This window comes from Drosophila rhopaloa, unplaced genomic scaffold (assembly GCF_018152115.1).
Source record: "Drosophila rhopaloa isolate 14029-0021.01 unplaced genomic scaffold, ASM1815211v1 contig_2, whole genome shotgun sequence".
Classification (NCBI taxonomy): domain Eukaryota; kingdom Metazoa; phylum Arthropoda; class Insecta; order Diptera; family Drosophilidae; genus Drosophila; species Drosophila rhopaloa.
Window position 1 is genome coordinate 26,516,296 of NW_025335083.1, and position 14,164 is coordinate 26,530,459.

General features: G+C 37.8%; 1 protein-coding gene across 7 annotated transcripts in view; it reads right to left on the reverse strand.

Annotated features, from left to right (window-relative positions):
* Positions 1 to 13,737, reverse strand: part of LOC108049084 (1-phosphatidylinositol 4,5-bisphosphate phosphodiesterase classes I and II) — a 51,191-nt gene extending 37,454 nt beyond the window's left edge. For 6 of the 7 annotated variants that reach the window (XR_001769521.2, XR_001769520.2, XM_017130139.2 and 3 more), the window contains exon 1: positions 13,303 to 13,737. The gene's annotated coding sequence lies outside the window, so the exon portion shown is untranslated. Of the gene's footprint in view, positions 1 to 5,707; positions 6,065 to 13,302 lie in introns of those variants that run through there. The other variant, XM_017130136.2, reaches the window with a different exon arrangement.
* Between the last annotated feature and the right edge of the window lie 427 nt (positions 13,738 to 14,164).

Here is a 14,164-nt window from a genome sequence, read left to right on the forward strand (position 1 = left end):
CAGCCCGAACAAAAAACAACACAAAGCTGAACATCAAATATTAACTGAGGTCGGCCCTAAGGTCGCTGTAAGATGATTTACCTTTTGCTACTTATTCTTTGAGCTTTCCAATTTTCCCTTTTCCTTTGTGATTTTTAATATTTTAGTTTAATTTGTACTTCTCTTGGTTACAACATATTTTTTTTCTTCAAAGAATACCAGAAAGTAAGGAAGTCGAAGTTTATATACCCTTGCGATTTTACAAATCAATTTATTATTCTATAAAACGAAAATTGTATTTGCATGGTTTTATTTTATAAACCATTTTTCCTTTTAGGAAATCTATATATAAATTTATTATACAATAATACCCTCGCAAGGCTATAAAAATAGTTTATAAATAACGAGAAAGGTTTGTTCGATTCTCTTCCCAATTTTTTGGGCTTCAATGTTAAAAATATTGCCAGAGTTTTCTTTTATTTCCTTCCAGGTTCTTCTTTCTGTTTTCCTGGTTTCTATTAAAAGTTTATTATTCGGAGAGGAGATGATTGGAAAATTTGACGGTGGGTGCCAGTCATCAACTTTGTCCTTGGCCCTTAAAACAGTCGTTCTTTCGGTAGCGCACAAACAAAATAAAAGAAATGGCGTTGGACAAAGCCTATTAAAGGGGTTGCGAAGGTGAGGTGTGGTAAAACAAGTGAAAAACAAAATTAAGTTCAATGACACCCCAAAACAACTGCTCCCGGCGGAAAATTCAAGTTCCTAGTGTTTTTCTGTGGTTCTTGTGTGGAGCCTTCTTCTGGACCCTTGTAACCCCCAAAAATATACACACTTCGTTTTTAGTTATTTTTGGCGGTGGTGAGAAAAATGAGGAAAGCTTATTCGAGTGAAACCCATTTATAATACGAAAATTTCGTCATTCATTTAATTTTTTGCATTGAAGTTTAGTAACCCCTACCTCGCCGATTGTATATGCCCCCCGATAGTCAAATTGTGAAAATATTGACAAAACAATTGTTTTTAATGGCACGCTAGGTAATCATCCTTTCTCACCCCACATTTCGGAGCCCCTATCCGCTGGCTCGTGGCAGTTGTTTGTCTAAAATTTCTATTTATAATGCTGGCGATGAGTTCAATGTTTGATTGGCCTCCGATGAAGGGTAAAATGAACCTGCGGTTTGGACGAACACCAAAGCATACTTTTAGAGCTTTGAAAACAAAAGGAAGCGGGATTTGTTTTTTTGTCGAGTAAAGCTTTAAGGGGTTATCCGGGTCTTGGAGCACGAAAAAAAGACTATTTTCGTGAATTTTTTTTAAAGATCTTATGACAATTTCACAAATTTCATTTATTGTACATTAATGTTTATGGTTTGAACAACATTGTGTAAAAATTTGAACCAAATATTTTTAAAATTGAGCCGTTGAGGCAGGCTTGAACTTGACCTTATAAAAAATTGTGTCCTTGCGGTAGGCAAAATATCTTCGTCAATTTTTATCTGAAATCAAAAAACCAAAATTATTCTGATAGTGTATGTGTCTCGCTTGTCCTCTACGAGCCATTTTTTAAAAAAATTAAAAATTGAATTTTTTGTAGCGCTTTTCATAAAAAGTGTCATTTTTTACGTAAATTTTGGCCATATTTTGGCTTATAAAATGAGTTGTAATTGAAAATTAAAAAAATCCCTCCGTTAAGGACAAGAGAATTATGTCTAAAAGAAGTGTGCAAAAGCAGAAGTTGATCGGTGCAATAGTTTTTGAGAAATCGTGACTACCGACTTAAAAAAAGTGGTTTTGAGAAAAACGCGTTTAAAGTGCCGCATCTGCCCGACGCCAGAGCCCGAATGGCCCGTTGTGACGTTCGACGCGCTGGGCTTTAAATTTCTCCCATTCCTACAGTTTTGCTTCGATCGACTTGAAATTTTCAGACAACATTCCTGAAACTTTGTACTATTATATAAAAAAGTTTGAAAAAAATTAATTTTTTGAAGTGTCAAGACCCGGATAACCCCTTAAGACAACGAAACCTCAGTCATAAAAAAATCATTATTTCAAGTTCATACACACAAAATAGAGTTTGTTACTTTTTTCCAGTTGGATATCAGGACATTTTATTGTCTTGTTCAACTTTAGTAACCATTAAGTCTCAATCATTTTCTAGCATTATCATGATTAATAACTTTCAATATACGTTTTGCGTACTCCAGCAATTCAGTCTGGTTTTTTCCACTCATTACCATGCCATCAGCACCACCTGCACCACTAGAACCTCCATAAATCGTCTGCCACTGCCACAGATTTCGATTACAGCTAATTGCTCGACTAACTGCACGTAGGATAAGCAAAATAAACAAATAAACAAATGTGCGGCATTAATTGGGTAAGTTATGTGCATTCGGCTGTTAATTTGTTTGCTGGGCTCTTCGATTATGCAGGCACTTACTATATTTGTAACATCAGCCCACTCGTTTTGATTGTGGAAAGCTTGACTTTATCTGTAAAATTTTGACAGTTTTCTATGATGACTGTGGTCATGCATAATCGCGATAGGGTGAGATTTTACATAAAACCACAACAAACAAAATGAATTTGCGACAGAAAATGATAATTATTAATTAAACCCACATTTAAGAGTCACCGCAAACCAACTCAGCAACAACACATTATCATTCCAAATATATTAAATAAATAATATTAAAACAAGAAAGAAACCAAGCTTCGGCAAGGCAAGACGAAGTTTTATACCCTTGCAGCTATTACAAAAATTAAATATTCTATATTTTATTTCGTTTGTATACGTATATGCTTATGAGCACTGAAGCTATGTCGATTTTCCGATACATTTTAGTTATAGTTGTTCTATGCGTATATGCGTATAATTCCGTATATGTTAATAAACAACGAAGGAATAACTTTTTATAATTTATTTTTCCGATATTCGCGCGATTTCAGCCCGTTTTGACTTATATTAGACTTTTGGGAAACTTTTATTTAGATAGCTAGTTTTCATGGAAACGAGCGCACGAAAAGACAAACAGGTGACATGGCTTGATCAACTTTATATGGTCGGAAATGACTGCTTTGGCAATCTTTTTATTGAAATCAAAAGAACCTCTGCAAGAGTATAACAAGTAAGTTAACAACATTAATATAAAAAACAAGCTCTTTTTATCGGGAAAAATTTGTATACAACTTAAAACCCTTTAGAGCTCCGATACAGTCCAATTAATCAGCATATAGCGATATTTCCGCTAGCATAACCGGAGTGAGTGGCGATTTGGTTACGTTTATTGCTCATTAACGAGAGCAACGTCAACAAAGAATCTGCAGGTAATCTCATTCATATTCATAGAATCTCTTCCTTTCCAGTGGGCCTCCAAATTTACATTCTCTTTAGCTCCCTTTAATTATGGCTTATATCTCTCAACCAAATTCATATTAAAGTCTCTTTTTTGTGTTTTTTTTTATTTTTAGCATTTTTGTTTTTGTCTCTGTGGACATTTTTTTTGGTTCCCTTTTTCATTTTTATCACGCTTTTATCTAGTTTGTCAACGTTATCATGAGGCGGTAACAACAATATCAGCAGCAGCAATGAGAGCAGGAATAAGAACTTCCCCTATAAACATCATGCCCCAATCCCCCCCTCCGATGCCGGTCGGAAAGTCCGACATATTAGATTTGACGCTTCATTATAATGATAGATGATCGTTGTGCGTTGGTGTATAACCAAATCAACCAAATGGGAACCACACTGCGAGAAAGTCGCAAGGAAATTATGTTAAAAAGCAGATGCTGCCCGGTACACTAAAGTTCAGTACTTTCTAAGAACTATTTAAATTAAATTTAATAAGATACAAAACTGACAAGTTGTACATTTAGAAACCATTATTATATGTTTTTAGCCCAATGAAACTTAACTCATCCAATGGGATCACGGTGCGTATGAGTAACATGTAACCATTGGATTGAACAAATAGAGATAAGACTTCGTTCGCATATCAATCAAGACACATCTTTTTCCGCACTCAAGCACATTTTCCAAGATAGTTGTTTAGTTTTTATAGTGGTCTAAGCTGCGTATGCGCGACTTTTATTCAGTTTTGCAGTTTTGCGTTGGCAACTGCTAAATAATTAATGAGCAGCCTCAAGTGGTAAACGGTGTGAGGCGGGTAGAGGATGGCGGACAGAGATGAAAAACAAGTGGAAGTGGAGCAGGATGGCCATGTCAGCATAATGAGCCAAGCACACACCCACGCACGCTAATTGTTCTATCTGACGCTCGGGTCCTTTAATGCCTTAATTGTGTTTGAATGATTGAAACTAGCGGTCTTTGAATGCCACTGAAGTAGGAGGCGGAAGCAGACGAAGATGACAGGGCGTGGTGCAGCCATTAAGTGGTATAATTGCATATCAGTGGTGCAGCTGATGCCCCAACTTGAGAAATGCCTAGGGTGGCAAATGCGACAGGCAACAGTGGATGCTGCAAAACGAAAGAGGAAAGCGGATACTCCATAAATTGGCAGCTTAAAGCGTTTCGCTAATTGGCAGCTGATGTGATATCTGATGCCCAGCTCATTAGCTTTTTGTAGTTTTTCCGCTCCGAATTTATCTTCAGATTGGCGCAAACCTGATTTTAAACTTCAATAATAGCAATTGAAGCGGGGTTCTCGAAAGAATCCTTTTTTAATCCTTTTTTAATTTCCTCTAATATTGTCTGTTTCCAAATTGATATTAAATTTCTATTTTACAATCAAGTTTCTTAATTACAAAAAAATTATTTTAAATATGCAGAATATATCTGTGAGTCATGCCAACTAACTAAATGTTACTCAGCCTGGCAATACCTATTATTATTTTGGTCAATATTTACCGGAAAATCGACATTGCTTAATTGTTTTTAAGCATATACGCATAACAATCGAATTATAGTCGTTTTATGGAATATTTATGTTTAAGAGCTGCAAGAGTATAAAAAATCCTGGTTTAAAAGTTGCTTACTTACTTAAACTAAGACCAAGGAGTTATTTGCTTATCACAGACAGCGTTCTTTCATCAACACCTTGTCACCGGTTTTCCGAAAATTAATGTAAAATTAGCTTAATTGTCTTAAAAGAAAACAAATCTTCTTTGCAATATCAGGGATGTCGTGCCAATTGTCGCGGAAAGTTCTACAACATTAAGCTCGCTTCGCGCGTTATGCGCTCGACTTGTTGAAGCGTTATCCGGCCAAGTCTCCGATTTCCACTGGCAGCAACTAAATCAGATTTTTGAGCAACGCGCCACCCCACGCGATCGTTACCAGTTCAAGTACAACCGGCGTCAGCGACGCAAAATCATTGACAAATCACCCCACGTCCCGCCACAGATCACTAGCTCAGCTATCGACAGAGATCTTTCAAGTTTTCTAAATCAAAAGCGAAATATTTAAACTTGAAAAGGAACGAGAATGGAACGAGGCACAGCAAACAGTTTGGTGAAACTCAAATAGCAATCGCCGAATTTTGCTTATAAACAAGAGCGAGGGGCAAGAAAAGAGAGGGCAACAACATTTTTCGGGCAAAATTTTCAATTAGGCAGCCGTGAAAAAAACGATGTTGAACAAATAAATTGAATGGAATTGTATTTTGATTTGTTTGGGTGTGTGTGGTGCCGAAATTGGGACTCCAATTCCCCCGCCCAAGACATTTCCTGATAAATCCACAGATTGAAAAGGTTTTTTTTTGTGAGTTACCTGTGCCAAAGTTTTTGACTTTCAGATGAAAACTTCGTTGAGGGCAATTTGAATTTCGTAAGCGGCGAAATTTCAATTACAGATTTTGCACCCGTCTACAAGGCAAGATGGACTCTCCGGCCCACAAAGTAGTTGGGGGATATTGCATTGAATGCCTTCTTCAGTTCTAGTTTTAGCTATAGTTTTTAACTGGTTGGCTTAGTCACATAGCACAAATACGAACAACACACACACACGCACACGGCTGCTGCAGATACGGATGCGGATTCTGGGGACCCGGAGAGGGGTTCCTCCAATGAAAAATCTCAGGGATGGTTATCGGGGCGAAATCTTGCGTTGGCACGACCGAACGCTTCGGCGTACGATGAATGTCTGTTGGGAAAATCTAAGTGGAAACCTCAATGCTGCTCAAATACAAAAATAGAGACAACGTCGAGAGAGCCGGAGCTCCTCTTTCTCTCTTAGGGAAGGTGAGCTACTGTTCTACAGAATGTTTTTCGTGTGCTTTCAAAATGTCAAATTGTAAATAAACGAAAAATGCCAAGAGAAACTGTCATACCAAACAGAAAGCAGAGGCGTAGGCTAAGGGTGAGTGAGGGAGTAAAAATCGGGCAAAAGGAAAACATTTTACATTACCTCTGACCTTTGGATCAAAGCAAGGTAAGGAAATGTTGATTAATTATAAAAACTCTTGCAGTGCTGTTAAAGCCCTAGGGAAATACTTAAGAGAATAGAAAAATACAGGAAAATAAAAGGTTCTTTTTTTTATAAACATTGTTGAATTTGTGTTATAAATTTGTATTTTCTTTTGAAAGTAGGTCACAGCCTAAACATTTTAAGAAAAGTTAAAAAAAAATTATTTTATCAACATGTTTTTAATTCTATTTACGATGGGATTACGCCACGCATAGGCACCCAAAGGAAATTTTAACTCCGCCTCTGGGCGTACAGCTTCGGATGAGTTCCGCCACCAGAAACCCTCTTGACCCACAGACTGCTGCACGGAAAATGTTATACAAGAGCTTTTACCATGTTTCTCACTTCCGTGTCCGCTTCTCTGTTTTTCTCTGAGAACTTCTCTCTTTTCGAGAAGCTTTCTATCTGCGTTGCCAGGTTTTGTCTTTGTTTTGCGAAAAGCGTTCGCGGCGAAATGTTCATGTTTTGATAAGAAGAAAGCGGTTCTCCCACTTTATTGAAACCTTTCTTTGGGGGGAATCCGAGTGAGGAATAATTTTAAAATACAGAAACGCAAACACCTTTTACAACCAGAATTAATGATAGTTGCTGAATAGTTTGGCAGAATCATCGGTGGAAACAAGGGGACGATGTCTATGTGGACATCACATTGCCTAATCAGCATATGAAATGGGCAGAAAATCAAATTAAAAATGCCAATTTGAGCGATATTGTGTGTGTTGGCTCGATTTGAGTTTGATTTTTGGGTTTGTTTGCCGCTATCCAATGCAGCCGGGAATTTATATGTATTTATTTATTTTTAATGCCCCACCACACGCCGTACGTGAGCACAGAGTCAAATTATCCGGACTCGGAACGCGCGCATGTGCCACGAAAAAATAGAGGAACAAAAGCAATCGACAACAGGAAGCCTAGATATGTTTTTGACTTTCCAATACCCCTGCTGAACAATTGCTTTTATATCATATAACGTGATATTTCGCTCCAGTTTAGAATTCTTTCTAAGTTAGGTAAAAACAAGAAAGGAAAGCTAACTTCGGGCGGAGCCGAAGTTGATATACCCTTGCAGAATACTCTGTAAATTATATTCTCCAAAATTATTCATATAATGCATTCTTAATACTCATAAAAAATCCCAACTTCCTAACTTTACAAACACGAAAGTTATGACATTTCCGATCAATCAGTTATATGGCAGCTATAGGATATAGTCGGCCGATCCTTATGAAATTATGTAGGTCAGATTGATTGGCCAAATATAAAACCCATAGAAAATCCCAACTTCCTAACTTTACAAACACGAAAGTTATGGCATTTCCGATCAATCAGTTATATGGCAGCTATAGGATATAGTCGGCCGATCCTTATGAAATTTGGTAGGTCGGATTGATTGGCCAAATATAAAACCCATAGAAAATCTCAACTTCCTAACTTTACAAACACGAAAGTTATGGCATTTCCGATCAATCAGTTATATGGCAGCTATAGGATATAGTCGGCCGATCCTTATGAAATTTGGTGAGTCGGATTGATTGGCCAAATATAAAACCCATAGAAAATCTCAACTTCCTAACTTTACAAACACGAAAGTTATGGCATTTCCGATCAATCAGTTATATGGTAGCTATAGGATATAGTCGGCCGATCCCGGCCGTTCCGACTTATATACTGCGTGCAAAGGAAAGAAGGGTGTGTGCAAAGTTTCAATTCGATAGCTTTAAAACTGAGAGACTAGTTTGCGTAGAAACAGACAGACGGACAGACGGACAGACGGACAGACAGACGGACAGACGGACAGACGGACAGACGGACATGGCTATATCAACTCAGGAGGTGATCCTGATCAAGAATATATATACTTTATAGGGTCGGAGACGTCTCCTTCACTGCGTTGCACACTTTTGACCAAAATTATAATACCCTCTGCAAGGGTATAAAAATATTTAGTTTAAATTATAACTTTGCTAGCCCGATGAAAAGGCCTTTGATGACATTATGTTAGACCTAACATGAAACTATGTATATTTAAAATTTACTAATGGATATCATAATTATAAAATTGTATTAAATAATAGAAGTTGAAAAAAAAGTGAAACATAAAATTGTTCACATTTTAGTGCATAATTAAAGATTGCTTTTTAGTTTTTATACCCCTTCACTAAGGTTACACAGTGGCAAATGCAAAAAACTAATTTATAAATTGGAAATAGGAAATCAGAAATGGGCCAAGCATATTTCAGTGGTGAGGGATAATATACGCGGGAAAATATTTAAGGCCTGACCCACATATTTCGGGGGCTCCGCTGCCACATTTCGTCTCCACCCTTTTCTCGATTTTCATTTTGCCCGAAAGTGATTGACAAGGTGAGACAAACGCTTCTGTGTCTCTCCCCATATTGTCTTCACAAGGCGAAAGTTGCAAGATGCTCTGCCCCACTCCATCCCGAACCACCACCCCTCCCTCTTTTTGTACGCTTGATTGATTGCGGCTCGGCGTCCTCAAGGTCACTCGGTGGACTACAAAATATATGCAAATGGTGGTCCCGGACGGGAGATGGTAGCGTGACTCACGATTAATCGAAGTCACCCAAGATCGCATGTGATAATCAGCCAGGGTCTGGGCCAAATACTTAGAGCAACTAGACATTATTATTGCATTTTTATTCCGCCATAAAATGTTGGAGAGCAGCCTGAATGGAATGCCATGTGATCCCTAGATCCTCACTAAATAAATTTTAGAATTGTTTATTTTCTTCCAAACAAATCAGCGTGCATTAAAAATAGCAAGCTGAAAATTTTAAATCCAAATAAAACATTTACATCCGGTGGGAATTCGGCGGCCCCAACTCATGCCACTGTTTTACCCGTTGTGCCCATTGTGTGTGGGTCGGTTTGGTTTCTATTGTTGCCGTGGTTGGTTTGCCTTTGAAGTGGGGATTTACAGGTGTTTTATCTACAAAACTGTCTGTTTACCAAGGTCATGAGTTCCCAGACAAATGTAACGAAACGCAACTTTTCGGAAAGCCAAATTTAAAAAGGTTTCAAATCAAAACTTTCTTAAATATTTATTGAGTGTCGCGAAGCTGTACATTAATTGGTTTCTAAAAAGCCTATTGTTTCTGTTCTTAGTGGAAAGAAGAAAATTACAAGTGTTTTAACTAGCAGTCTGTTTGTTTACAGAGAGCTTTTGGAACTAAATTAACTTTTATAAAGAAGAACACTATTTAGTGTCAATGTACATACTAATATTGATAGTAAATTTCTTTTGTAACCCGCTAATTAGAGCATTTCCTTTCGGTGTAGAAAACTGTGTCACCCTAATCTTAATGAAACCACAAGCCCGTCATTTTGGTATTCATTATACCCTTGCAGAGGGTATTATAATTTTGGTCAAAAGTGTGCAACGCAGTGAAGGAGGCATCTCCGACCCTATAAAGTATATATATTCTTGATCAGGATCACCTCCTGAGTTGATATAGCCATGTCCGTCTGTCCGTCTGTCTGTCCGTCTGTCTGTTTCTACGCAAACTAGTCTCTCAGTTTTAAAGCTATCGAATTGAAACTTTGCACACACCCTTCTTTCCTTTGCACGCAGTATATAAGTCGGAACGGACTATATCCTATAGCTGCCATATATCTGATTGATCGGAAATGCCATAACTTTGGTGTTTGTAAAGTTAGAAAGGATTTTCTACAGGTTTTATATTTGGCCAATCAATCCGACCTACCAAATTTCATAAGGATCGGCCGACTATATCCTATAGCTGCCATATAACTGAACGATTGGAAATGCATCATAGGAATAATTTTGGAGAATATAATTATAGAGTATTCTGCAAGGGTATATCAACTTCGGCTCCGCCCGAAGTTAGCTTTCCTTTCTTGTTTTTTGAATAATTTGCATAGGGCCTAAACATTTATAAAGACTACACGAAAGACATTTCCATGATAATTCCTTATATAATCGAGTCTATTTATCAGGCCGGTGCTGTGGTTGACTGGTGTTTTGCTTATTGTGGGGCAATTTAATAATGAATGACAGGCAACTCAACGAGAAAAAAACAATTGGAAATGGAAAAAAGAAAAATTAACCTTTTACGTGATTTTGAATAAAAATACCGTGGAGATTCTGTTTACCAAATGCAACTACCGAAAAAAATACATAAAATGTATTTGCAATTGATTTATTTATAAAGCGATGATGACGTTGCCATTTCGGGTATAGACTGATTTTTTTCGGGTCTGTCTGTGAGCACGAGAGTCTATCAAAAATAGTTTAAACGAGGACGGAAGCTAACTTCGGCAAGCCGAAGTTTTAATACCCTTGCAGACTTTGACGAAATTGCTAAAACTGAAAAGGTAGCGAAAGGAATAAGGTATACATAAATAAACTAGATTTGCGTCGTTTGATGTCAATTGATTTTATACTGCAAAACTATTTTTCCTACGGAAGCTATAAGAAATAGACGTCCGATCGGCAAGCGCTTTTACCCTAATCAATTTATGCGTAAATAAATAAGACTTGGAAAAATGTATGTCAGTAGCTTACACACTACGCGAAAAATTCAGAAAACCAACAAATTTGGACCGATTTCACCCTGTTGTTCCTATGGGAGCTGTAGGATATAGACGTCCGATCGTCACGTGCTTTTACCCTAATCAAGGTACGCATAAAAAAATACGATTTGGAAAGATTCATGTCAATTGCTTATATACTGATTTCGCACATCCTTAAACTTATTAAATTTTAACCGATTTCACCCTATTGTTCCTATGGGAGCTATAGGATATAGACGTCCGATCGCCAAGCGCTTTTACCCTGATCAAGGTATGCATAAAAAAATAAGATTTGGAAAGATTTATGTTAATAGCTTTTACACTGCGCGAAATATCTTCCATTCTTGAAAGTTATATCCGATTGTTCCTATGGGAGCTATAGGATATAGACGTCCGATCAGCACGCGCTTTTACCTTGATGAAGGAATGCATAAAAAAATACGATTTGAAAAAATTTATAGCAATAGCTTTTACACAGCGCGAAATATTCTGAAAAACATAAAATTTGGACCGATTTTACCCTATTGTTCCTATGGGAGCTATAGGATATAGACGTCCGATCGCCACGCGCTTTTACCCTGATCAAGGTATGCATAAAAAAATACGATTTGGAAAGATTCATGTCAATAGCTTTTACACTGCGCGAAATATCATCAATTCGTGCAAGATATATCCGATTGTTCCTATGGGAGCCATAGGATATAGACGTCCGATCGGGGCGATTTTCAAACTTGATCTGCGTACACATGTTTTAGGACGAGTGTGAAAGTTTCAGATCGCTAGCTTTTAAACTGAGCTCGCAAACGGTATTGAAACAGACGGTATTGAAACAGACGGACAGACGGACGGACGGACAGACGGACAGACGGACATGGCTATATCGACTCCCCTATTGATCCTGATCAAGAATATATATACTTTATAGGGTCGGAAACGTCTCCTTCACTGCGTTACAAACTTCTGACCAAAATTATAATACCCTCTGCAAGGGTATAAAAATGTTTATGCACGGCTGTTCGGGCGTTAAGTTGTTGGTGCTGGAGAAGGACATTCCTGCGCTAAAACGTTGAATTTATTAATGAGATTTATTTATAGAATATATATGAAAGGTTGAAGCCGAAAGATTTATTGGGGGTAGTATACGAGGGGTGATCGGGTGGCCATCTGCGCGTGGCTGAGAGGAAAAAAAAAACAGATGGGGGTCAGGGGTGAAAGTCCCCACTTCTCTCTCTCTCGTTCGCAATACCGCGTGGTTATTGTAATTAAAGTTATGTACGATATGTGCTGCTACTTTTATACACTTGTATTCACCGCACACTCTCCCCACCTCCCCAAGACCCCTCAAATTTTCTTTCGGCTTTTTAATGGCGCCTGGGTGCGACCCACAATAATAATTTACAACGTGCTGTTTTGCTTGTTTTCATTTTTTTTGGCTGTTTTTGTTTCTTGTGGTTGGGGTTGAAGAGGGTGTGGATAGGGAGGTGTCGGGGAGTAGGGTAGTTGAAGTGGAAGAAGCAGCAAATTTAACCAAGATACTGACAGAATTATGAGAGAACAGCAAGCATATGGCAAAGCAGGAACTAAATCTGAGATATAAGAACAAAGGTAAAATATTTATCAACTTACAATTAATTCAATGGAAAAGTTACAGAAACAAAAAGGGTAAGTATGAGTATTGAAATAAACTTATAAATAACCCATCCAATCAGAGTAGATTAGAGTTAAACTTTTATTACAAAGTTAATAATTTGTCAGCCAAAATAAAAAGTTCAATGTCAATAACTGGGTTATTTAAACTTAGGTCAAAACATAATTGCCTTATAAGATATCTTTGAATATCTGCTAAGCCAAGAGCAATAAACGAACTAAAGTTTTGCATCTCCGAAGGGATCGAAACCGTTTTGAACACCAACTGCTCTCTAGGGATTATCGCTTGCCCCGCCTCTGCAGCGTGCGTTTCCCTTAACCCCTCTGAACTCTAGAGCCCCTGATAAGCAGCACTGATTAGCTCAGCTTAAAAGCAAGCAATGAGATCACCCCCACCGATCGATTAGGCCCCCACTCCCCACCACCCACAGTTATCCCTCCACCGTCCTCTGGGGGGTGAATAACTAAGATTACGGCATTTCTAGGCTCGGAGGGAGAGAGAGAGTCTAAGCCGATCCACTAAGAGAGAGCGAGAAAGATAATGGCCACCTGCCTCCTTTTTTCACTAATGCCGTGTTATTTAATAATATGTTTGCGTTCTAAAATTTTGGTTCATTTTTCTGCGGACACACGCACACATGCACTTTTGGCGATTGCTTTTTGCCAGATTAATAAATTTAAATACATTTAATTACCTGAGCAAGAGAGACAGGGCCAAAAGCGGAGCTTTTCCGGAGCGAGCGAGAGAACGACACTCTGTTATGAAGTAATTGTGCAGAAAAAATCAGACACAATCAAACAATTGTTATTGCCTTGCAATTAAACTAAAGTTTGGTGAGATTTTTGCGGGAATTCCTGATGTTGTTGCTGTTTTTGTTTTGTTTGTTTTTGGTTGCAACATCTCCTAACAAATACAAAGCCCAAAGTCACACGTTGAATTTGTTTTGGTTTATTTTTTTTGTGTCTGACACGCGGCACTTTTGCACTGATTTATTATCGTTTCCGTTTGCATTTCTGCAACCAAAAACACCGAAATACCCCGGAGACTTGTCAACCATTCAAAATATTAAAAAAAAACTAGAAAGACCAAAAACGCGACCGCGAGTAAAAAAATGCACCACTCCACTAAATCGTTTGTTAGTGTGGCCGTAGACGGGAGCGTTAAAAAATACCAGCTAGAGTTGACAATTAAGCTGTCGGCAAGATAGAAATTCAGATATTTTTTACCCAAAGCTTTGGACTATTCTATCAATACTTAGACAAAATACGTTTTAATAAATATATCTATTTTTTAACAAATTTAGGTTTATGGTTGTAGTTTTTTTTTTAAGCCCTTAAAAGCCCACTCTTCCGGCCCTGGTCCGCTTTAACAGTGATCAGCTGGCTTTTTGAACAGGCACATCGGTAACTATATACAGTGACGCCCTTATTATTGGCACTACTAGCTTGTTGAACATTAAGAATGTTTTTCTTTATCTAATATGCTGACATTTAAATGAAATATAAAATTATTTTAGAAATAATTACTTACAAAATTATTGGCACACTTAGGATTTA